The sequence below is a fragment of the Eulemur rufifrons genome, chromosome 24, assembly GCF_041146395.1.
Source record: "Eulemur rufifrons isolate Redbay chromosome 24, OSU_ERuf_1, whole genome shotgun sequence".
NCBI lineage: Eukaryota > Metazoa > Chordata > Mammalia > Primates > Lemuridae > Eulemur > Eulemur rufifrons.
Window position 1 is genome coordinate 3,380,659 of NC_091006.1, and position 24,994 is coordinate 3,405,652.

Sequence of the window (24,994 nt, forward strand, 5' to 3'; positions counted from 1 at the left end):
GAGCAGTGACAGGAGAGCGGGACGTCAGCAGAGTCCTGCAAACCCGGGAGTGGGACGAGGTGCGAGGACAACCCAGCCCTGACAAAGAACAAGTGCAACGTCTACTGTCTATGGGGGCGGCGAGCTGTCTCCTCCACGCTGGGCCCCCAGGGCAGACCCGGAGGTGGCTGTGGGGGCGGTGGACCGGACCAGCCCCCTCCATGGCGTCAGCAGGGCCTCGTGCTGCCCAGAGCTGTGGGGCGGCTCGGACCCTGCCCCTTCCCGACCACGTGCCCGGGACCCTGGGAGGCCGCATGTCTGCACCCGGCTTTGAACCCCCAAGGACCGAGCTGCTCCCCAGCTTCTGCCCGGTCCTCCAGGCACGGCCGGCGCTCGGCCTCCGCACGGCCCAGTGGTCGCGGGGGCAACGCTGGGGAGCTGCCCTCGCCCCTCCCCGAGGCCTGCCCGCCACCAACAGCCGCCCTCAGGACACCAAAGGGCACCCCCACGGGCACGCCGAGAGGCAGCCCTGCCCTGCATGCCCCGGGCCTGTTGTGGAGATGCCTGTACGGAGGAGTTAACCTTCCAGGCGCCGTAAGCACAAATTACGTGGAATTGTTACAACTGGGCATGGGGCAGCTGCCACGCAGGACGGGCTCTGCTCCGTCCCATCGGCTTCCAGACCCGCCTGACAAGCCTTCCGGCCTGTGGGGTATCTGCAAGCGAGTGTTTCCTCAACACACGGGAATTCAGGAACCGCCTGGGAGGCCTCCGCCGCCCCCGTATTCCCGGTGGGAGCACTCGGGCAGCCGCCAGCAGCTTCCACCCCGGTCCCGAGAGGCCACGAGGAGGCTGAGACCCAAGTCGCAGCACCAAGCGTGGCCACAGCCAAGACACGATCCCACTGAGACAAGGCGAAGGCCAGTGCCCCACGCAGCGAACCTTGTGCACGAGGGAGGCCACACGCCGCAGCCCTGGAAGCCGACCGCACACCTCCCGCACCCACGGCCCAGACGCGCAGAACTCCCGCACGGCCTGGGGAGGGGTCCGAGCCACGCCATGGAGCCGAGGCGCCCCCTTAGCTTTGGGAGATGTGGCCCTGCCCGGACAGGAGCACACCTCAGGGGCCACATGGCCATCCTCGAGGTGACAGGGACAGTGGGCCTGTGCTGAAGCAGGTGACATGCAGACAACCACAGGCTGCACCAGGACCGGCCAGCTTCAGAAAGGACAGGCGGAGGGACGCGGTGCCATCCGCACGTGCAGGTGAACACGCATGTTCTACGAGAAAGGGGAGGCCGCGGCCTGGGGACAGCAGGGGCTTGGTCCCTCACCTGCAGCAAGTTTCTCGACGGCACAGTTCACGCAGCACAGCAACCGCCCTGGCCTCCGTTTAAGAAAAGACGGTAATTCCGAGACAGGCGCAGCTCACACACGCAGCGCGCGGAGGCGAGGCTGACCCCTGCAGGCTGTGGCCCGACGCCGGTCACCGTTGACCGTCTCCCGGACACTTCCACACGCAAGTCCCTCACAGAGTTGAGAAGATGAGGACAAACACCCACCACATGCCCAAGGTTCACTCTGGAAGTCTGAAGTTCTTCATGCTGGACTTCAGCACTGAATTTGGTTTTCAACTATCTTTTCTGACATGATTTGAGGACACATAGGTGCTTTGGTGGCAGTCACAGGTGGACGCGACGGGCCCGTGTCTTCTGCAGACTTCGGGCTTGGGCTGTGAACGCACAAAGGTTCCCGAGTTCTGGGGCAAGTGTGGAGGCTCATGGGGTCTGTGGACACGTGTGAGTCTGACACGTTTTTGATTGTCAGTGGGTGAGGACTGTGGACACCCACACTGGGGCCACGTGCTCATACGCAGGCAGCGTGAGGCCCCAGACTGCTCGGCAGAGCTGCGCAGGCAGGGCTGGGTGACCAGGGATGGGCACAGACCAGGGGGACAGGCCACCACAGTGGGCCGGCTGACTTCCCCCCGGCGGCTCACTCGCCAAGGCAGCAACGGCAGGTTACTCGGCGCTCATGGAAGGTAGGGCCAGCCTGGAGACAGGAGGGGTCTGGGTGACTCACCCCAGAGCTGGCTGGCTGCTAACTCACCCAAGTCTGTGGCCAGGTTCCCCCAGAGGCCACCACTCGCCCTTCTGGAACCGCGATACACAAGACGGTGGCAGAGTAGGTAGCCAGAAACCTTCCCACTGCCAGCGCTCAGAGATGACACAGAAACTGCAACAAGCAGAGCCGAGTTCACAAGGGAGGAAGGAAAGTGAGGCCAGAGAGCTGCGTCTCGGGACGCAGAAGCCTTGGCTTTACCTGCCACGTGACAGTGACAGGCCTTGGGCACGTGAGAGGCAGGGGCAGGAATGGAGATCCCACCCCCACGTTTATAAAGCTGACTCTGGGCAGTGACTCGCCCACAGCCACAGGGTGGACTGGGCGGGGGGGACCAGCAACAAAGAGGCCACCGGGAAGCTGGCCTGGGCTCCGGGTGAAAGTCAAAACATCGACTCAGAGTCCACAGGCACAGGTCTGCCCTCCACGTGCTTCAAGTTCAAATGCAAACGTACCTGCATGGTGTGGAAATGCCCAAGCCAGGGAATTCGCAAAAAGCTTGGTCCCTGCCCGTGATACCTGGAGCACCGTGGGAGCCGACACAGAGCCAAACTGGACGCCGTACCCTCAACCCGGGCCAGCCGGGATCCGTGTGCACGCACACAACCCCCACACGCAAACACACTACACCACACACCCCCATACACACAGCCGAAATGAACTCACAATCCAAAAAATCACAAAACACAAGAGGAAACAGTTCACAAGAGTTGTCAGATACAACACACAGCAGGCTGCGACCCCCAAGGACTTCCGGTAACAGAATTACCAGATAGCAACTTTAAACACATACAAAATAATAAAGTAACTAACACCTAAAAGGACAGTATGAAAAAAGACCAGGCAGACTTTATAAAGAACTGAAACGAGCTTCTAGAAATGAACGGGCACCCGTCAGAGGACAGCAGGCAGCGAGACAGGCAGGGGTGCCGCCGTCCCCAGCGACCACCTCCACCTGCTCCTCCGGTAACCACGACTCGCAGGTCAGCACGAGCATCCGCTGCGCCTCCCGCCCGCTCCCTGCCGCTCACCTGGCAGGACGGGGGTGGGTGCGCCCCAGGGAGGGTCCTGGGTCAGCGCAGCCTCCTCCCCCCGCAGCAGGGAAGGGCTTCCTGATGGGCAGAGGGAGGGCCAGGGTCTGCCCGGTCCCAGCAACCAGCCTCCCGCCGTCCCCGTGCGCTGGGGGCCCTGACGCGCCCCCCGAGTGGCCATTCCTCTGACACCCTTGCCTATACATTTCTGAGCGGGACCCGGGTAGAAGACGCTTTGCACCCAGGCATAAATGAGAACCCTTAGGTCACCCGGGAGTCTGCGCTGTGAGTCACAGGGTGGCTGGGGTTACTGCAGTGCATGGGGGGCAGGCCGCTTGTCAGTGCCTGGGGACGACACACGGGGCGGAGACAGCAGATTCCCAGGCCCACATCTGCAGGAATGGTGTCTCTGGGGACAGCACGGCAGGGCCTGCCCCGGGGACCTACAAATCCAGCCCGTGGGGCGACCCTGGGCACCCGGCCTAGCTCCTGCTCTACGAAGTTTACCATCCGATGTGAAGATAAGCCGCAGTCATGTAAAAACGCATTAGCTGCCTGAGATCACAACAGAAGGGCTGCCCCGCAGCACGTGTTGGCCGAGCTCAGCGCAGGCTGTGAGCAGGGCTGGATGGGCCCAGGAGGCCAGTGGGGGTGGCGTGAAAAAGCAGCATCAACCTCCCTCCATCTACCAGGCGGGGCCTCGGTACACTGGCCAGGGCCAGGAACACACGGGGCCGCGGGCAGGGGTGGTGGCTCAGGAGAGCAGGCCGAGGGCTGCAAAGTGGGCAGGGCTGGGGCGTGGAGGCTGAGGGTGCCCCCCAGCCCATCCTGTGCACCTTGCTCCAGCCCCACACGCCCAGCCTCCTGGCCACCACTCAACACTGACTCAGGCCAAACCCAAGCTCTGCCACTTGCCGGCTGTATGACCTCTCCGTGCCTCAGTTTCCTCATCTGTAAAATGGGGATGATAATAGCATCTCCCTCCCAGGGCTGCTAAGCAGGTTAGATAACTTAATGTGCATGGAGTCCCAATGCTTGGCACCAGCGGGCACTGCGTACAGGACACGTGAGCCACCACGCTGCCACTGCCAGAGGCCTGGAAGGGAGTCCAAGGAACAGGAATTCATCCTGAAGGCAGCAGGAGAGGAGGCCGTGGGCACCTAGTGCCAGGCTATTCCTTCAAAACCAAATGGAGCCTGTGTAGATCCACAGCCCAGACGTCCACTCCCACATCTTCCAGGGAAGCCAAGTCCTCTCTGGGGTCCACCAGCCCCCTCTGCAGGGGACACACCTGGCATCTCCAGAAAAAACACAAAGGCGTGTCCCCTGCACTAGTTCCCAGGACACAAGCACAGGACAGGCTTCCTGCTGGACAAAGGGCGCCTCAGCCGCCCCCCCACGCTGTCCTCCTGCCCGCCGGAGGGCTGACCCGGGGGTCTCGCCTCCTGGGCTCGGCCCAGGGCCTGAGCACGTACGAAGGGGATGGGAGGGGGTGCCGAGTGCTGTTGGGAGCCAAACGACTGTGCTGTGTCTCGTTATCTCAGCACTGAGTTGCTTTTAATTAACATTAATTTTAATTAATTATGATATTTTCTGGGTATAAATGCTCATAATCACGTAATTAATATGATACGCCTTTTGAAGATGTCCCCACTCACTGAGGGAGATTCCGAGGGAGAGAACACGCGGTCCCGCGGGGGGGCCCTGGGGCCGCCGAGGCGGAGGAGCCTCTCCGGGGCCCGCAGCGGAAGACGCAGCCACGGAGGACTGGAGCCCGAAGCAGCTCTCTGTGCCTGGTGTGGGCAGAACTTCTTCCCCGTGGCTCCGGAAGCACACATCAAATCCCCTCGACTTCCCGGGGGGAGGTCGGAGCTGCTCCGTACCTCGCCCCTGCAGTGACCTGCAGGCCGCCAGGGGACACTTGGCAGGGGCCCCGGTGGCCACTGCTGCCTGGGTGGTCCCAGCGCCTGTCCGGGGCTCTGCCCTACCCCCAGCTCCTCTGGCACGAGTTCTCCGTGGCTCCCCTGAAGGGCTGGCAGCGAACTGGGGACCGCCCTGCACCTCCCTTTCCTCGGGCCCCAGGGCGAGGACGGACACAGAGGCTCAGAGTGTGTTTCAAATAAGTGGCATTCACACAGTATGTCACCAAGAAGGGACTGACTGACTTAAAGCCTTGACTGAAACCAGAAATGCGTTATTATTGTTATAAGAAACCTGCTCGCAGCGGGCCTCCCCCCTCCGCAGCTTTCTTTGCTGCCCGGGGCTCCCGAGCCTCCTCCCGTCACCCCACCTTGGTCCCGGCCCTCAGCCCAAGACTGCCTGACCAGGGGCAAGCCCTCCCACGGGGACTTCCCAAAGGCCCGGCCGGCTCATCACGGTGTACACGGGGCTGGGCGTTTGGGGCCTGTGTGGACCATCTCCATGTGGCCAGTCGGATGAGGACAGACTCCTTGAGCCCTACTGCCCCCTCCCCTGGCCACTGTCCCTGACTCCTCAGCTCCTGCCGGGGTGATCCTCACGAGCACCTGTGATCTGAGGGACACCTGGAGGGGAGGGGGCAAGGGCATGGGACCCCCGCACATTGACGCAAGCCAGGCCCTGCTGCCCGCTCGGTCTGAGACTCTGGGCAGGTTGCAGACACTCCAGTAAGAAAAATCCAACCGCCACCTGCAGCACTTAGCATTTACAACAATCCTTTCCGGGACGAGCGGTTTTCTCACTTCGCAGATGAGGAAACTGCAGCTCTGAGCGAGGACGTGCTGTGGTCAGGGACCCACTGAGTCCGTGTCTGGGCCTGGAGTCCGCGCGGGGCTTGGGGCTGCAAAGCTCACTGTCCCGACCCGGATGGCTCCCAAGCCTCTGTCTGTCAGCAGGTGCGGGGCTGGGATGGTGGGTGCTCTGAGGACCAAGACCACGTGGGCAGAAGCTTCCGGCTCTGTAGGCACTGGCGGTGGGGGAGGCCATGGCCAACGCCCCAGGGTTTGGACCTCACGCCTGTGCACGGGGCCCAGCCTGAGCCTACACAGGTCTGCAAGGACGAATGTGCCCACCCAGGCCCGGGCCAAGGTGCCCCGGGCTGGCTGGCGGGATGCGGGAGCTCGTGCTAGGGGACAGGCTGGGACGCAGAGGCCCCGGCAGGGGAGGACCCACCAATCGGAGGCAAGGGCAGCGGCAAAGACGGTGGCCGCCGCGATGGGAAGAGAGAAGCCACAGAGAAGCATCTCACCCTCTCTCCAAGAGCAGCCTTATCAAGGTATGAGATAATTAGCATTTTAATTGGATAATTGGGAATTCTAAATTGCCTATCTTGTATTAAGCACAACTGAGGACATAACGTGACATTCAATTAACAAATCTTCCCCTTTATTCTTGACATGCTTGATTGGGTTGAGTTTCCGAGTTCCCCAGTATCAGTTACTGGATAAAACATGGTATTCTCCTTCTTCGCTGGCAAAGCCCTGGCTGCTGATACATTTAAATTTTATATATGGAAGAGATCTTAGAAATTCTCTATACCAAGAAAAAAAATCAGCCAGTCTTATCACTTAGAAATAATCTCTAGCAAACATTTTGTCAAACATCCTTCCAGACTATTTTTTTTTTTTTTTTTTTTTGAGACAGAGTTTCACTCTTTTGCCCAGGCTAGAGTGCTGTGGCATCAGCCTAGCTCACAGCAACCTCAAACTCCTGGGCTTAAGTGATCCTCCTGCCTCAGCCTCCCGAGTAGCTGGGACTACAGACACATGCCACCACGCCTGGCTAATTTTTCTATATATATTTTTTTAGCTGTCCAAATCATTTCTATTTTTAGTAGAGACGGGGTTCTCACTCTTGCTCAGGCTGGTCTCGAACTCCTGACCTCGAGCGATCCACCCGCCTCGGCCTCCCAGAGTGCTAGGATTACAGGCATGAGACACTGCGCCCGGCCCAGACTTTTTTTTTTTTTTTTACACATAAACACAGATTTTTAAAAATAATTAGCTGTAAACTTTTTTTTAAAAAGCCACATTTTTACTGAAGCATGACACATACAGAAAAGGGTCCAAATCCTAAGGACACAGCACAATGACCGGGTGCAAACGGGGCACCCCTGCACCTGGCACCCCTCCCGGCCTCCCTTCCCTGAGCGGAGCCCGACTCCTAACCCCGCAGGACAGTGTTGCCCATTTGTGACCTTTACGTAAACGGGACCAGACAATTCGGTGTCTTTGGCGTCTGGCTTCTCCCGCTGCCCAACATCACATTGGTGAGACCTGCCGGGGTGGGAGCCGCGGTCACCGTTTCCTTCTCACCGAGGTGGGTCCCACTGGTGAGGCGCCCCAGCGTGTCCCCCCATCTTCCGCTGGAGATATTGTCACTGCCGTCACCATGCCCAGAATCTGATGGCTTCTCCCCACAGCCACTGCTCCCCTCTGGTGCGGGCCACTGTCCTCTCTCGTCCGGTCAGTGGCAATGCTGGTCTGGCTGGCCTCCCTGCTCAGTCCTTGTCCCCAAGAGAGTGTGCACCACAAAGGGACCTTTTCACAACTTAAGTGGGATCACAGACTCATCTGCTCAAACCCTACCTTGGCCTCCCACCGGCAGCCCACCTCCCTCTCACACTCTGGTCCCGTCTTGCCTTCTCAGCCCACCTCTCTGCCGCTCCTGGAACCGCCAGGTGAGCTGCCACCATGGGGCCTGCTGGGCCCCATCATCTCTGCCACGAGTGTCCTCCCAGAGATCCACGGCTTGCTCTCCCTCTCCAGCGTCTCCTTCTCAGGGAGGCATCCCCAGCCGCGGATAAAGGGTAGCTCCCTCCCCCTGCAGCCCTCGCTATCCCACCTCCCTCACCACAGCTGTCTACCTGTCTACCTGCCCACCGTCCACGCCTCCAGCCGGCCACCCTCTCCAGCCTCCCGTGCTGCCAGGGTTTGGTCTGTCCCATTTGCTGTACTCTCCCTGGAACCCAGCACACTGCCTGGCACGCAAGGTCTGCCGTACCTTTCTGCTGGGTGACTAAGGACACAGTTGCGTGCGCAGTACCACGGCCTCTAATCCACTTCGCCGGCCGTCAGACGTCTAGGTTACTGCCCCTCTGTGTGACAATGGACATCCATGGCCACTGCCTTTTCACTGTCTTCAGGCTACATTCCTAGCAGCGGAATACCGAGCACATACACGTTCTGGAGTCTGCAAAAAGGATGCCAGACGCGCATAGGATCTGCGTCTGCCCGCGGGACTGGGAATCTGGGAGGCAAAACACAAAAGCGTTTCGCCGGTTCCCTGATGAACTGGCAAGTTTGAGCATGCTTATATGTCTATTTCCTCATATTTCTTCTTTTCTGAACAGCTTGCTCCTTTTTAAAAAAAAATGTGAACGTTCATCTTTTTCTTATTGATCCTTCAGGGATTTATATAGGAAGGACACCAGGTGGTGGATCTGACTAGGAACAAGTTTCCTCTTTGCTCTTTAATTTCCTTTATGGCATTTCTGCACAGATAATTTACATTTTTATTGGTTAGATCTGTTGCTTTATGGTTTCTTCCTTTAAGAAGTCATTCCCTACTGCTATGATTCTATAAACTCCATCATCTTTTGTGGGCTTTCTGTTTTCACATTTGTATCATTAATCGGTGCTGGATTTACCGTGACGGGAGTCACAGGCAGGGCTCCACTTGACGCTCCTTCACTCCCTGCCACCCTCCCCCAGGCAGCGGGCCCCATTCTCACGCTTCCCAGTGCCTCTCTGACGAAGCCCAGGGCAGGACCCGGCGGTGCCTGGGAGGGTGACGACACACAGGAGAAAGGAACTCGGAGCCCGCAGCGTGTGGCGCACGTGGGAAATTCCCAGTCTGTGGCTCCAGACCCTTCTGGGAACTGGCATCCTTGAGCAGAGGGGGAGCCCCCGCTCTGGAAGGCCCCGGAAGAGCTGCGCAAACACAAGGACAATTTGCCAAGTGTTCTCTGACTTATTCTGAGGCTGACATCAGCTTTCCTCTGACCCAACCTCACTGGCACGCCAACTGCGGCAGTAACACTCTCCCTGGCCCTAAATACAAAATCTCTCCTTTTTAAAATGGACCAGGCCACCCCACGAATCATCCAGAGAGGCTGGAATCGCGGGACTGGGAAGCAAAACGGTTCTCCGCGGTGGAGGGAGACGATCCCGGCCCAACGCGGTCCAGAGGCCGCTCTCTCTCTACGGGACCCCGGCACCCCCTCCTCCCCGCCCAGAAGGTGCAGGAGAGGACCAGGCACACGGGGGGCTCCCTGGAGGCGCGACTAGGCATCGGGGGCGTCCTTTCCTCTGAGCCAACATTCCCCAGAGCGTGGTCAGAGTCCCCGAGAGGACACGGTGTGGCGCCACTAAACACGTCTACTCCACGCAGCAGGTATTAAAGTGTTAACCTCCATCGATGGCAAATGATACCAGGTTTCACTCATGACAGGGATAAAAAGCTTTTTAAAAACATCTACGTAATGGAAAATAAGAGTCAACTTAAGAGAAAACAACTAAGCAGGTAACAGCAGAGGTGGGACAAGGAGTTGGCTGGGACCTCGCAGTGTTGTGTGGAGTGACCGACACTGGGCAGCCCTGGGGCCCAGTTTGGGCAGGGGGAGGACTTTGACCCAGAAGCTCCCAAGCTGCAGGCGGCAGCTGGAGGGACGACCCCAAACACAGCCCGAGTTCTTTCCCGTGTCCACACCTGCTGCTTCCCCAGCTTGGTGGTCTGGGACCTCGGGGACAAAAGACCAAACAAGCCCCTCTGTCCTTAGCACCTGGGTGCCAGAAAGTCTCCAGGAATGGGGCCACCTCTGGCAAACCCGGCCACTGAGGGCCCCGGGCAAGCAGGTGCCGAGCCCGTACGAGGACGCCGTGCTCTGCTACAGAGCAGGCGCGGAGTAGGCGCTTTCCTGCAGCTCCGACTCCCGGCAGGAGCCTCGCTTGGCAATGCTTCCACCCTCTTTATTTAGCGGCTGATGTTGAGGTTGGGTCACGGGACCAAGGCTGGTCAGGGCACCGTCTCTCTCGGTACACCGGGACGCGGGACCATGCAAGTGGAGCAGCACTCGTGCCTGGTGGCTCCCACGCCCCCGGGGCGGTGGGTGGGGGTTGGGGTTGTCCTCGGAGGCACCACCAGCCTTGGCGTCCCCCCCACTCCATGAACTTGCCCCGGGACGGAAGAAACGGCACCCGAGACCCTCCACCAAACAGATGCTCCCCAAATACTGAACGGCACGAGACAAGGGGCCCCAGACCCCCTTGGACAGTCAGGACAGAGTCCCCACACTGTCCCCTCTAGAGAAAGAGAGCGCTTTGCTCTCTGAATCCCGCCGGGGTGTTTGGTTTTGAAAGAGCCCAGTCCTACTTTATGCTAAACATCAAATTCCCTTTTCAGCCTTACCGTCTTAAAATATTCCACAAATGTGTCACTTCAGATATAACTTTCTCCAGAAAGTGCCATTTTCTATTGATGCCCTTCTGATGTGGCAGTCCCCGTCCCACCCCTCATCCTGAGTCCTGGCTCTGGACAGCCCTCTGCAGCCCCCGCAGCTCACTCTGATTCGTCCTGGGGGTCTCACATCCTCAGTTCCCCTCCCAACTGCCCTCCGCTGAAGGCTCTGGGAGGAGGAGAGGCGCCATTCGAGGCATTGCTAGCACAGGCCACTGGGTACGGGGACCTGGTGACCCAAAAGGGAGTAGCAGGCCAGTGGGCAGCTTGCAGCAGGAGGCTGGGGCTGCCCCTGGGCTGGAGGGACCCAGGAGGAGCCGGGTCACCGGTGCCCAGGATGCCCAGCCTCCTGCAGGAAGCAAGGACATGGGCACCCGGCCAGGAGGGCGTGACCCCCCACATAGGAGGACATCTCCTCTCTGGGAAGGTTCCTCTAAGCCTCCAGGCACCGCAAGGCCCAGGACTGAGCCCAGTCTACAGCGGAGGGAGGCCCCGACGCCACGTGGCAGGGCCAGCCCAGGTGCGTCCTTGTGGGAAGGGCCCTCCCACCCCGCGGTGGCCGTTCAGAACTGCTGCAAACCCCTCTTCTAAAGAGCCTTTCCATCCCCACTCACGACTCCAAACGAACGTTATTTTAGTCACACTCCACGGGAAAGCTATTTATCACTTTGAAAGTCTTTATCCACTTAAGATGATAAATGCGACTGTGCTCACGCTGCCCCTCCAGAAGGATCGGCCCTGAGAAGGGAGGTACCACGGCCAGGGACCACACTCAAGCACAGAGCAGGAGGCGGGGTGTCCTGGCTAGTGGCTCTTCCAGCACCTTCTGCACCTGTGCTCCCCTGAGGAACCGCCAGTGGGGCCTGAGTCGCAGCTCGGAATGGAGAGGGGACGCACCCCCTTCCAGGGCCTCGGCACCCTCGCAGCCCGGAGCACAGAGGTGGCAGAGGGGCAGGTGGGACGGCCACAGGCGTTGCCTGTCTTCCACCTGCGGCAGAGTGTCCCCTCTGGGTGCACAGAGGGTGGGGGAGGCAATCTAAGAACTAACTGAGGGGACGTTCTCCTGCTGGCATCCGAGACACACAGGGCAGGTTCTGAAAACTCCTACTCTACAGGGAAGATGGCAAGAAATAACCCCTGTGAATTTAAATTTTTGGTAGCTTAAACCTATTTATCAATAGCTAATTAATAAGGTCTAAATCTTTTCATGACAGGATGATTAAACTGTTTTTGAAATAATCCATTTTTAATTAAAATGCGACCCTCTTTTGGTTTCTGGGTATATTCAAAAGGAAGCCTTAACAGATGTCTTGTTTTTAAATACACATTATACAAAGCCAATAATTAGAAGAATTCATGCTTTTAATTATATTTTAATTATTCTTTGCCTATCAATGCAAAGTTAAATATGTTTTCTTTATGGTACTAGCACCGCTCACTGCAGCCAGCAGACAGCTAGCAGGAGTCCTCCCGTGTGTGGAACCTCCTCTCGGTGATCCACGCCCCCGTCCTGCCAGGGGCCACGGGACCCTGCCCGCCTCGGGCAGTGCTCTCCTGGCCGGAGGCCTCCTGCGAGTCCCACTGCGAGGCCAGAACAGCAGTTACACCATGAGGGTCTGCCCCGCCCCCCACACAGCCTAAACCCCGTCAGTGGGGGAGTGGCCGCAAGCAGAGAGCCTGCCACGGGCTCACACTCCACTTCCTGGGCACACTCCTCGGCCTCTCTGCAGGTGGGCTGGGGCCGTGAGGCCGACTCCCCGCAAGAGGAGTATGAAGGGACGTGTGCTGCCTCCAGGCCCTGGGAGCGAGTTCTCCGAGTTCTCTTCCCCCTTCCCTGAGGGGACAGAGTGGGGCAACGGCAGCAGCCCTGGGTCACTGCTGGAGCACAGCCCCTGGGCCAGCCTTAGACTGCAGCACGAATAGGAAATCAGCCTTCACTGTGCTACGAACGCCACCGAGATTTGGGTTTCCATTGTTCTTGCGGCAAAGGCTGCCCTGTGCTGACTAACGCACGTGGCAATTTAGAATATGGTAAAGGCGGAATTTTAAATCAATGGGGCAAAGACTTTATTCCAAAGACAATGGGTTAACTTGTCATTTTGTAGGGGCAGAAAAGCCAGAATCCTTGTTTACATATTATTCTTAAACGCATTTTCGGTAAAGAGTTAAATATAAAAGTGAAACCATGTGGATACATGGATACCTATTATACGAATGTTTGAAGTATTTCATAATTATACCGAAAATATCTTTTTTAAAAAATCATAAAGATAGAAGAAAACATGCAAACAGCTGAATCATATTGAGGTAGAAAAGACAATTATGCAAAAGCAATGACGCAAAGACATAAACCGTATGGGAAAAGATCCGTATGCGTACTCGTATTTAAGATTTCTGTTTATCAAATTGGGGAAAATACCTTCAGCCTACAGAATAACGTGAAAAGCCCGTAGTATAAAGCACTCTTGTAGACCAGGAAGTCAACCACAAATGTCACCATCGCAAATGGGGCAAAGGTCAGACAAGCCACAAAGATTAATGCCCAGAAAATGCCTACGAGAGGTTTAACCCAGCCAGTTCTCAAAGGCGTACAAATAAAGATGGGGTATTGCTGTTTCCTTACCAGACCGGCACAGATATGATAATAAAAATAATACAACTAACCCTGCGGCCCGGGTGAGGTGTCCAGCACATGGCTGAGACTGTGGCATCTGGAGAGATGCCACCTGCTCTTCCGTGACCCACCTGTCCGCTGCGGGGTCTTGGGCTAGTTCCTTAGAGCCCTCCGGGCCTGTGTCCTATAACACGGAGAGGAGCTCACAAGATTAAAGCCCCGGGAAGCATGTCAGACTTGTTCACCTGCCATTAACATCAGCCACAGCTGTGAGGGGAAAATAGCTCTCTGGAAGGTAGCTTGGCTTTATGCATCAAAATTTTCTGCAGTAATTCCATTTGCAGGAATTCACCCCAAAGAGAGGATCGATCGGTTAACCACCCCCCCCAGAGATGCTAGATGAGGCAGCTGGCCCAGTGTCCCTCACGCTGGGACAACCTGGCTGTCCCAGCAGGCGGCCGGGTAAGTGGATTACGTGGGGCCCCACTGTGCGCCCCACTTCACTGGCAGGAAGAGGTTTCCACTGCACAGAGGAGGAGGAACAAACTCCGCACGGTGTGAGCCCTGCAGATCAAAGCCCGTCTGTGCCCCTGGAGAGATCTGGAAGCCTGTTTGCCAATGCGATCTGGGCTTGTGCGCCTCTGATCAGAGGACTTTTTTCATATCTTGTTTATAATGTTCTGTACTGACTGAATTTCCTACTGGCATATGTATTATCTTTTTATCAGAATAAATCTATTTTCATTTTGAAAATACTTTTTGGAAGAAATGAAAGCTGCCTGTCGGAGATCAGCTCCCCTCGACCTAGCCTGGCCCCGCCGGCCTCTTCCCCGACGCCGAGCTGTGTCCCGCAGACGCCACCCACACCGCGTTAGCTCGGCCGCAACCCACGAGACTGCCACAAGGGGTCGCACGTGCACACCGCGTGCCTCCCGCCCCGAGCACCTTGGAAAACCTGCAGCCTGACCACAACTGTTATCTGTTTTCTGTAGCACCTGGACAAATTTAAAAACAGGCAACCCAAGCCCAGCTGCCGCTTGACTCATCAGGAACCCCCACAGTGGGCTGAGATCACGTGAAGCCTGAATGTCCCAGCTCCCTGCTGGGGGCCAGGGCTGGGGTCCTGCACTGGTAATCCCAGGACTCACGCGGGGAATTTCCCCCAGAAAAGGGAACAGACAACAGAGCAGAGCTTTCTCCTCCTGATCCTCCCACGACAAGGTGCCCAAAATTCCTATCGGTGTTTCCTTGATCACCTCCTACGCTGTACCTTCACGTGCCGCAGGACGGCTCACGCGTCCTCGCCTTTCTTGTCACCTATCCGGGAGAATCTCTGCCAGACGACAGGGATCAAACTCCAGGGCTGAGACCACTCTTCCTGCTTCATCATCAGAATTGGAAGATTCAACCCAAAGTGGCCATCACCAGCCTGGGAGCCCTTTACAGGCGAGGCCAAGAAGAGTCTTTCCAGGTAACGGCCACTCTTGGAGAACAGTGGGGACCCAGCCCTCCCTCTTCCCAGGGCTCCCGAACCTCTTCCACTGTAAGAGCATCTTCAGCACCGGGTTTGAAGAATCCAAGCCCCAGGAATGTCTGCTCGGTCCTGCTTCCAAAGTGCCCTTATCTCTTTTCCCTGGAATCAGATTCTTTGGCAAATTCTGTCTGCACAAGGAGGTATCCCCTCTGCAGCGTGAGCTGGCCAAGTCGGAGACTGGCTGGGAAACAGCGGCGCCTGCTTGCTCTGGCTGCCCACTCCGCACACGCCGCGTTCCGGGGACCACCCACCCACGCAAAGGGGCCCACGCCCCAGGGAAACACCACAGTGGAGGGAGCCAGACAGGATGGGGCAGAACCTGCAGCTCTGAAGGGCTGAATTAAAAAGCAAATTTGCCTCTGGTGCTGTCGCTGGAGAGAGCGCGCTCGCGCGCTCTCTCTCTCTCTCTCTCTCTCTCTCTCCCCCCTGGGAGCAGGAGGAAGCTTCTCTGCCCAGGGAGACTGTGCTGCTCCTTGGAAACCAGCTTGCCACTGTTAGCAAATCCAGCAGGTATGGGCACATCACCTAGAATGTATAAAACATTACATTCCCCAAATCCCCCCAGACAGAAATCTCGGCTTCAGCAAACAGCTCAGATCTGAACGGATTTCCTTTCATAGCTTCTAAACCCCCCAATTAAAGGCACGGCCTCATGGCAAAGGTGGGAAGTTTGGGGTTCCTGGGCTCCCAGCACCTGCAGATGGTGGCCCTCCCAGCGCCTGAGTCACACGCACACGTCTTCCAGAGGTACCTCGGCCCCCTCAGCTGTGCCAGCCTGCAGGTGTGGCTGGCCTTGGCGACAGGCCCCCCCCCCCCATCCCTCCTGCAGCTGGGTGTTCTTGGGTGAAAACATTTTATGGGAATTATTTCTAACCCTCCAGTCCTAGGACAAGCCAGTGGTCCCCAGGGGCTCAGGAGCTACACAAACGATTGCATGCCACCCCCCTACCAACCAATCCCAACCCATGTCCTCCGGCCTTCATCCTCTTGGACACAGAACATTCTCAGTGATGCCCCACAGCCCCAGCCTCCCCAGAAGCTGCAGTCACCAAGGAGGAGGTTTCTTTATGAAATCTCTGTAGTCTGGTTGCTAGTTCTCGCTGCTTTTAGTGCAAGTGTTTTCTCCTTAAGCCCCACCGCCAGAGCGCCCCTTCCCGCCAAGGGGGCATCCACACTCCACACACTCGCAGGGTGCACCAAAGCCCTGAGACGCTCTTAGAATAATGATGCCCACGCCGCACCTTCGGGGGACTTAACTAATTTATAAGGCAATTTTAATAATAACTATATATTAATTTTACATCCCCTTTTTACCTATTTCAGCGGCTATGGACTGTTAGGAATTAGGTAATATATTACAATGGGCTTCTGGGGACTTTTTATTAACTAATGCTCCATATTTAAAAACCTTCTTGTCAAATGAGAAACATTAAGAAGTGCTGTCCCTTTTATAATTGCTTCTAATAGACTCAATATTCAGGTCCTGGCCTGGAACAGACAGCCCAGGCGGTACTTCCCTAAATTGCATTTAACTTTTCATTTTCTTTCTGTCATCGGCCAGCGGAATAATTCCGAAAGCAGGCGAATGGCCGTTTCCCCGCGTCGGCCTGCAGCTCCTGCGATGCCTGTAAATCCGGAAGTCAGGAGGGACACTCAGGACGAGGGGTGTGGCAGCCTTTGTGCCTAGACCCTTCTGCAGTGGCCCTGCTGTCCTGTGTGTCACCTGTTCACTGACATACGACACACACCCAGCAAAGCACACGCATCTCAGCATCTCAGGTGTCCCCAGATCACACCTCACAAACGTACCCCCTGCGCAAAGATCCAGAATATTTCCAGTCCCACAGCGGGCTCCACCGCCACCCCTACCCCTGTCCCCAAAGTTCTGTCTGTCTGGGAACTTCACGTCAACGGGACCGTTCGGCATGTGCCCTTCTGAGGCTGGCTTCTCCCACGCCGCGTCGCCCTCACGAGAGCGGCCGTCCAAGGCTCCGCGTGAAGCACCAACTGTTCGCGCTCACGGCCCAGCGGTGCTCACCGTGCGGACACACGAAGTACCCACCCACCGTGAACGGACTGGGCCTCCCCCAGCTCCGGGCGCCTCCCGTCCACGCTCAGAGCCTCTCGCGCCTGTCCTTTGCCACACCTGCGGCAGGCGGAGTGGGACTGCAGGCGCCAGCGCCCTGCCCGTCATCCACAGTGAGTGCTTCTGTTTGCTTTTCCCCTGGCAGGGAAGAAACTTCCAAGCCCATCACTTTGCGAACCCAGAGGCTCGAACCCTAGTGTGGGGCATCCGAGTGACCCACCAGGCCAGGGGGCGGAGCAGGTAGAAATGGCCTTCAAAAGTCACACCCACCCCGGGGAGGACAGCACACCTGGCCTGCCCTGGCCACGGGCAGGAACATGAGAAGTTCTATAAACAGAGACTTCACAGAAATGGAAACTTTATTAGGACAAGGGAGGGGGTGTGACACATAACCCCATTCACCCGGGGGCATCCAAAAGTGGCTGGGAAGGGTCATGCCCTTTGGGTGGCCACTGGGCCTCGGGAACAGGCTCAGAAACGAGGCAGGTGGAGCAGCAGGAAGCCCAGCATGTCACTCGTTCCAGGGCCTGGGCCCTCTCGGCCCTGAGAGGGAAGGACTGAGACAGAGCACTCAGGGCGTCACAAACACTGTGGCTACAGACAGACAGAAGGAAGCCCCAGGGTCCATGGACTCAGAAAGATCAAAGCCTCCAGCCTCCAGCCAAATAGGGTGCGGAGGGGCAGGAGGGAGGAAGGAGGCAGAGCCAGCGTCTGGGGACCCGGGGGCCAAGTGAGGCTGCGGCTGGGGCTGGCTGTCCTTGGCATTCCAGGCACAGGAGAGTAAAGACCAGCCCCCACCCCACCCCGGGGCCTGCTTTGTTTACATTTCCAAACTCACAGGCCCCTCAGCTGAGCCAGTGTCTGATCTCTGCTGAAAGCCACAGGGGACTTGGGGTTTTGAGCCCAACAGAGGAGGCTCAGCTGTAACAGCCTGGGGTGGGGGTGGGGGGCGCTTGGGAAATCAGGGCCCCAGAAGCCAGTATTAGCAGTCTGCGAATAATAAATGTAATTAACATGATGGAAAACAAAATCTGGAAGCTGAGCTAGAACCCCGGGGTGAGTAACTCATCGGGTTGCTGCCTCTGCCACCTCCGGCCGCCCAGGCCTCTAGATGGGCAGGCGGTCGGGAGGTGAGGGGGCCAGGCCTGGCCGGCAGACAAGATCCCCCAGAACCAACCCCCCCCCCCCCCCCCCCCCCCGCTGAGTCAGCGGGGCCTGCCGTGGTGGTGAGGTCCCTGGACCCTGCAGCAAGAGCTCTGGCCCCCACTTCCTCGCCTGTAAACCGGGAACGACAATCACACTTCAGATATTGTCACGCAGGTGCTGTGAGAATATCTGTTAATATCATGACCCTCAGCTCCCACGGCCGCACCTGGGGAGCAGAATCTCCAAGGCCGGCAGGCAGAGGGCTGCATGTCCCGAACCCACGGTGGGTTTGGTCTCGGGCACTAGCTCCCAGGGTGCTCCTGTCTGCTAGGTGTACCCCCCAGGCTCAGACACTGGGACGGGGGCTCCGGGGGAGAGGACAGGCCTGAGGACAGGCCCAGAGGAGGAGGAGGAATATGAAGAAGAGAGGGAGGAGGAAGACGGAGGAGAGGGGTGGGAAGGGAGATGGAAGAGGAGGAGGAAGGGCAGGAGGAGGGAAGAGAAGGGGCAGGCGGAGGAGGAGGAGAAAGGGAGGGACGGGGAGAAGTGGGGCAGGCGGGTGGGCACTCAGTGGGCAGCCTTCCCCTCGGGCCCAGCACGGGGTGCTGGCATCCCCAAGGCGGGCAGGCTGAGGGCTCCAGTCCTGCCAAGGCGGAGGAGGCACGGCCATGGGCCACGAGCCAAGACCCTCCCCCCGGCCCCACAGGGGGCACAAGGGCTGGTTGGGGAAGATGGGTGAGGTACTACCAGGAAGGTTCTCTCACTGCAAATCGCGCCTTTATGGGAAAATCAATGTTATTGCCTCCTTGATCTTCCCACGCTTGTTGCTGATCTAAAGCAATCACTCCACGGGCAACAGGCCAGAACTGGGCCAGTGCTCCTGGGTCGGCCGCCTGCCCCGCCCCTGCACGCCAGGAGGGCCAGGAAGAGAACCTGTCATAGAGTGACATCACGCCCAGCTCTCTGAGCGCTGGAGAGTGAGGGGGGCTGTGACTTGTTCATCAGGGTGGGCAGCACTACTGCACGCTTGTATGCCAGCCACGCAGCACCGTGATCACAGACGAGCAGGGCAGACCCAGGCCCCCAGTCCACAGAGAGGAAAGGGCCCTGGTTGACTGTGACAGCATTAAGTTCAACAAGGCAGAAGCAGTGAGGTTTGAGGGAAGACTTCCTGGAGGAGGAGTCTTGAACAGAGGAAGGAGCAAGTGAGAAATCCGGGCATGGAGAGAAGTTGGTCACGAGACGGCGGGGCACGGTCACTGAGGGGAGCTGGGCTCTCTGAGAACGTGGCCAAGGGGCCTGGAGAAGAGGCGCAGCCCTGACCACCGGGCTCTGACCCTCCCAAAGGCCACACCACCCAGTCCCGGCAAACCATTGCTCTGAATGCTAATGTCGACTTTTTCCTTTCAAGAGTTTTTTAAATGACAGCTTGTTTAACTACCGGCATCAGTTGGCCGGCAATTCCACGAACAAATGGCTCTCAGCTTGTCTCTGAGTTCAGCCACTTTTATTTGTCCCCAAGTATTTGGCAGGAACCAGTTGCATCAATAAAGAAATGTCAATTTTTAACAGCCACACGAGATGCGAAGGGTCAGATGGATTTTCCGTGGGCAGACAGGGCGCTGCAGGAGCCGTTATTAACAGCCGGGGGACGCATGCCAGGCCCAGGAGACAGCGCTCCAGATTTAGACTGGATTAAGGAGCCACCGTAGGCACCAGACCTCCAAGCATCGTAAATAATGCTAAAATTTCAGACTGTGGTTGAACTCTCCGCTGTCACAATGGTTTAGGTCACGATGTGTTGGATGTTTCATAGCAAAGTGACAAATATCTTTCTCAGCTACTAGGTGCAGAGAGCCCACTGGAATAAATCCAACCAGACTGCCCGCTACGGGGAAGCAGGTGGCGGCACGGGGGAGAGAACCTCTGGGGGGTGGGGGGTGTCGGAAACCCACAGGCAGCAACTCCCGAAGGGGTGGGGCCCGTGCAGTTTGGGGCCCGACTCTGGGGCCATGTCCTGTCTCACACCCTCACTGTTGGAAGAAGCGGGGTTCCCAACCCTCCGTAACACGTAGGGCTGGACACCCAGGATTCCCCCCGAAACAACCAAGTCACAGCAGAGCCAAAGAAAGGGACAGAAAGAGTAATACAGTGAGGCGTCTGACTGAGAAATAGGAGACCAAGGTGCGGGAAGGCAACCGGTGATGCTCTGGACAGCTGGCAGTAACCCTCGATCCGCGGGCTGGCCCACTGCCCACACGCCAGCCCCAGCGGTGACCAGGAGCCAGGGAGGGATCTCAGCGGGCGGGCCCAGGGTGCTGGGTTCTGGCACAGCCCCTCAGCCGGGCACAGAGTGAAGAGACCACCCGCTCTCCGGGTCCGCACTGTGCCCCCCTCAGCAGCAGAAGCAAGGCCTGTCTCACAGCCCCGCCCAGCTCAGGGACCCCAGACCAACACAGCGGGGCGGCTTCCTACCGGCCCGACTCTTCGTGGCCGCCAGGAAATGGCAAGTGACGGAGCAGCTCCAAGGGCCCCCCTCACCCTCAGCCTGATAAGGGACAAGGCCGAGACCCACGCCAGGGCTCTCTGCGTCCCCAGCCCCACTGAGGGAGAGCTCTTCCGCTGTCCAGGCCTGGGGTGGCCCCTGGGTGATGGAGGGAGAGGTGGCGACAGCCCAGCCCTGGGGGAAACATTCTCCCCATGTGGTTGTCCTCCTCGGAGCAGAACCGTGACACCCCAGTAACAAAGGAGTGGTCCCTCCCATTCGTTCACAGAAACGTCAGGAACAGTGGAACGTTTTCTAGTCAGATGGGGCCTGAGCTGAAGGGCGGCCGGTGGCACGGTCCTCCCCCGCTGGCAGTGCAGAACAGCTGTTCCCGGACAAGACCTGGAGTCAAGGGTAGAGGTCTGCTTGAGACGTCACAGCCTGTTTACTCCATGTGCTTCCCCCGTGGAGGGAAAAATGTGACGTGGCCGGGGCTCCCGCCACCTGGGCACATCTCGCACGCGCCCACGGCCCTGAGAGCACACCCACGGCACCTGGGTTGTGTGCCTCCCGGCCCTCTGCCTCCCTCTGTGACAGGCACCCAAGCTGGGGGTCCTGGGTGTTGGTGGCCATGACTTCTGGCCGAAACTGGGGAACAGCACCAGACCCTCCAGATCCTCTCCTGGAGGGGCCAGACCCCAAGCGCAGGCCGGCCAGCGTGCAGACCTCCTCCCTCTGTGCACGCAGGCGGGGGCTGCAACCCGCCTGGCACGGTGAGCACTGGCTGCAGCGCCCGTCACGCCTGCCCCGGCCGCCCCGTCTACCAGGGCTCGCTGGCAAGGTCTCTCGGGCCCCTGCCGTTTGTCCAGCTTCCTGGAGGCTCTCAGCAGAGCGGGCTGCCCCGGTGGGAAGGTCCGCTGAGAGGTGACCCCCACAGACGGCTCCTCTAGTCCTTGTGGGCCACGCAGCCCAGCAGAGCTCCCCCACCCCCACTGCCACCTGGCCGTGACTGAAGCACAACACGACCTCCAAGGTGCTGCCGCTGTTTCATAGGCTGCCTGGAGCAGATGCCAAACTTCCCAAGACAGGGTTCCAAGAAAGGTCCTTAAATAACGATTTTACACCGGCTTTTCCTCAGCATTTATAAAACTTCTAAGGGGCATGCACGGGACCTGCCACAGGACGGCAGAACCTGGAAATAAACATCTCCCCCCACACTCCTCTGTTCTCCACTCTGCTGCCTCAGTTTCCCCAGGCGCAGGCGGTCAGACTCATTGTCTCCCAGTCTCCCCACCTCACTTAATAGCAACTCGTCCTTCCAGCGGCTCGAGTTGGAACCCCAGGGGTCGTCCTTGACTGTCCCCTCACACAGCCCCCCAGTCTGACGGCGAATCCTGCAGCTCTGCCTCCAGATTCACTCTGCCTCCGTCACAGACCCAGAACCCACCTGCTCCTCCCCAACCCCGCCCAGAGGTCTCCTCTGCGGCTGCAGAGCCCCCCGACTGCCCAGACCTGGGCCCTGTCCCTGCTCCGCACAGCAGCTGACAGGCTCCTCCATGCAAGACCCGCACGGCCCCCTCCTCTCAGCCCCCCGGGCCTCCTCGCCGCTCCGAGTCCCTGACACCCCGGGGCTCGGCCCTCACCCCTCCGCAAGGCCCTGATGTCACCCTATTCAAAACTGCCAACCACCCCAGGACTCCCCCCACCGTCTTTCCTGCTTTGTTTTTCCACAGTATTTCGTCACCGTCACATACTCTGTATTTTGTTTATTTGGTTTCTCTCCCCCATTAGAGTTTCCCAGACAGATTTTTTTCTGTTTTGCCTCCCGGCTCCTAGAAGAGAGTGTGGCACCTGCCGCGACTCAGCACGCACGGGTCACCCAACGCCGGCACCGGCAGGCCGGAACGGGCCACACTGCTGGACGGACGGCAGGGCAGGCCCGGGGGCGGGGGGGGGGGCTGCTTGCCCAGGACGGCGGGTGCCCCTCAGCCTGCATGGCCAAGAGCAGGGAGGGGCCTGGAGACGGCTGCGGAACTGCAGGCAAACCCTCGGAATGGTCAGACCGGAGCTCTCTGAAAGGGACAGCCCCAGATGTAATTCTCAGACGGCTGTGGCCACAGCTGTGACATCTGGAAATGATGTTGGACAATCCTGGTATTGAGGGGACCATAAGCCTGGTTTCTGCTGTTCCCACCGAGCCCAGACTCCCAAGGCCTCCCGAGACGGCATCTTCAGAAACACGCGCTGGCATTTGACATCTCTCCGGCGAGGCTGGCCCCTTTGGTCCTGGGCCCACCTGGACGATTGCCACACACCCCTCATTGCAACACCACCGGCCCCCTTATCTGCCAGCCCAGCATCGGGGTCCTGATGCCTCGATAACCACTGGGCAGTCGGGTTCCCCGAGGCTGGTGACCACATCCCCAGGAAACGCTGCCACCGGGAAGAGTGCGCAGCCCCAGGGGCTGCCACCTTGCTCTGATGTGCACATCTCTGCTCCCTGCCGGGCTGAATCCCCAAGTGCTGCGTGAGGAGCCTGCTGGGTCCTCCTTCCCCCCAACCAGGGGAGGCGCAGCCCTGTTCCTTCCCTCATTCCAGAACATTCCCTGAGTGCCTGCTGTGTGGCAAGACTTGTTCTCTCTTTGCCCCACCTACAGCCTGGAACCAGCTGGGACTGGGCTCCAGGGCCACTGAGCATCCCTGCCGGTGACCTCTGCCCCCTTCCCATCCCCCACCCCCCCCTGCCCAGCCCTCTGCTCTGGACCTGTTGTCTCTGAAGGGCCACAGAGAGCGCAAGCCGCGACCCAGGGGCTGGTGGGGAGCTGAGCCCCTGCCCCTCCCTCAGCAACCTCGTCCCACTGGAGAAAACAGAGCCTTCTTCCGTACCGGGAGCCAGCCGGCTTCTGCCGACCCTGGCGACGTGCGATCTGTCATCGTGATGCACAATGGGACAGGCACTGGCCGTTTTTTGTGGGTATTCTTAAAACTAGAACTTCCCTGAGAGACAACTATGCTTTTCCAGCATCCTTCCCTGCACTATGCCAGCTGCCGGGTGGGAGAAGCAGCCCCCTTGCCTGGCGGAGGCCGCCGAGGCATGGCGGGCTCTGCGGCCCATGGCAGGGCTCGAATCCCGGCTCTCCAGGTAGCCCTCAGCGTGCGCTTGGAGGAGTGACGGAGCCTCTGTGCTCCTCATCCCTAAAAGGGGCTGCACAGTGCTCCCCGTGCTCAGAGCGCTGCTTCCAGGGCTAAATGGCTCTCACCCTGCGTTTACTCACAGGAGGGCAGAGGGCCCGGACCAGAGGCAGCAGCGGTCAGGCCTCAGGAGTGTCCCTGGGCTCCCGCCGCCTCTGTTCCCCACAGCCGCGCTCCGCGGGAGCAGAGGCTTTTCCCCTCGCTGCTGCCCGCCCGGGGCTCAGAACTCTGCCTGGCAAACAGCAGGTGCCTAATGTTTGCTGAACAGATGAACGGGCTGAAAGAGGAGTGGTTTGACTGAGAGTCAGGTGAGCAGGGCAAGGGGGAGTGTGTAATGGGTGTGCACGCCACACACACACAGAGACATACTCGCGCACACACACTCTCTCTCACACACACACACACACACACACACACACACGCTCACTCTCTCCCGAGGCCGGACGTGAAATACAGCCTGGCCCCGACTGCAAGTGCAGCGCCAGCCCCGGGGGTCTCTCTCCGTCCAAATTCATGGGCTTCATAAAAGCAGAGCCCGCGGGCAGAGCCTCTGGGGCGTAAGCAGGAAACGCAGTGACCGTGAGGCAGGAGACAAAGAAGTGACGATGAGAACGCAGCGCCCAGGCTGCAGGACCACCCTCCCCAGAAGGGGACGGGCACTGACCCATGCAGGTGAAGCCGAACTCGGTCTACGCAGCGTGGCCCAACACCACACCACCGCCGTCCCTCCTCTTCCCTCACCCCAACATCCCATCCGGTGAGTCCTGCCAGCTCCGCCTCCAAACCCACCCTCCGACACCCCCACATCCAAGCCCAGCAGCCAGGTCCCCGAAGCAGCTCCATCCTCTCGCCACCCAAAGCCACAGCCTCAGTAGGTCGCGCCACTTCCCAGCTCCCAGAAACCTCCCAGGTGTCCCACTGAGACCCGACTCTGCTGCATACTCCTCTCTTACCTGTGGGGCCCCACCCGCCATGCCCTCTCCCTCGTGCCCTCGCCTCGTGGCAAGTGCCAGGCTGGCTCCATGCCCCCTCTGGGCCTCAGCTGAGGGCCGCCCCATTCTCCTGGACAACTTATCACCACGCGAATTCCCCGACTTTCCGTCTTCACCTCTGGAACGTCAGCCCTTCAGCTGGCAGGGGCTGCTGAGCCAACGGCATGACCAGCAGACAGGGAGCCACCTGCTTTCTCCAGAGAGCAAGACACCGCAGGGCGGTGAACGCTATCCCCACCCAGACTCATACACTGAAGCCCCAAACTCCAGTCCTTCAGAAGGTGACAGTGTTTGGAAACATAGGCCATTAGCCTGGTGCCCTTGTTAAAGGAAATCTGAACGCACAGGAGAGGCCGCATGGGGACACAGGGAGAAGGCGG

At 58.8% G+C, this 24,994-nt stretch overlaps 1 protein-coding gene across 3 annotated transcripts in view; it reads right to left on the bottom strand.

Moving 5' to 3' along the window:
• The window catches only part of PEPD (peptidase D), a 105,478-nt gene that overhangs the window by 23,482 nt on the left and 57,002 nt on the right, over positions 1-24,994 (bottom strand). The gene's annotated exons all lie outside the window — the stretch shown is intronic.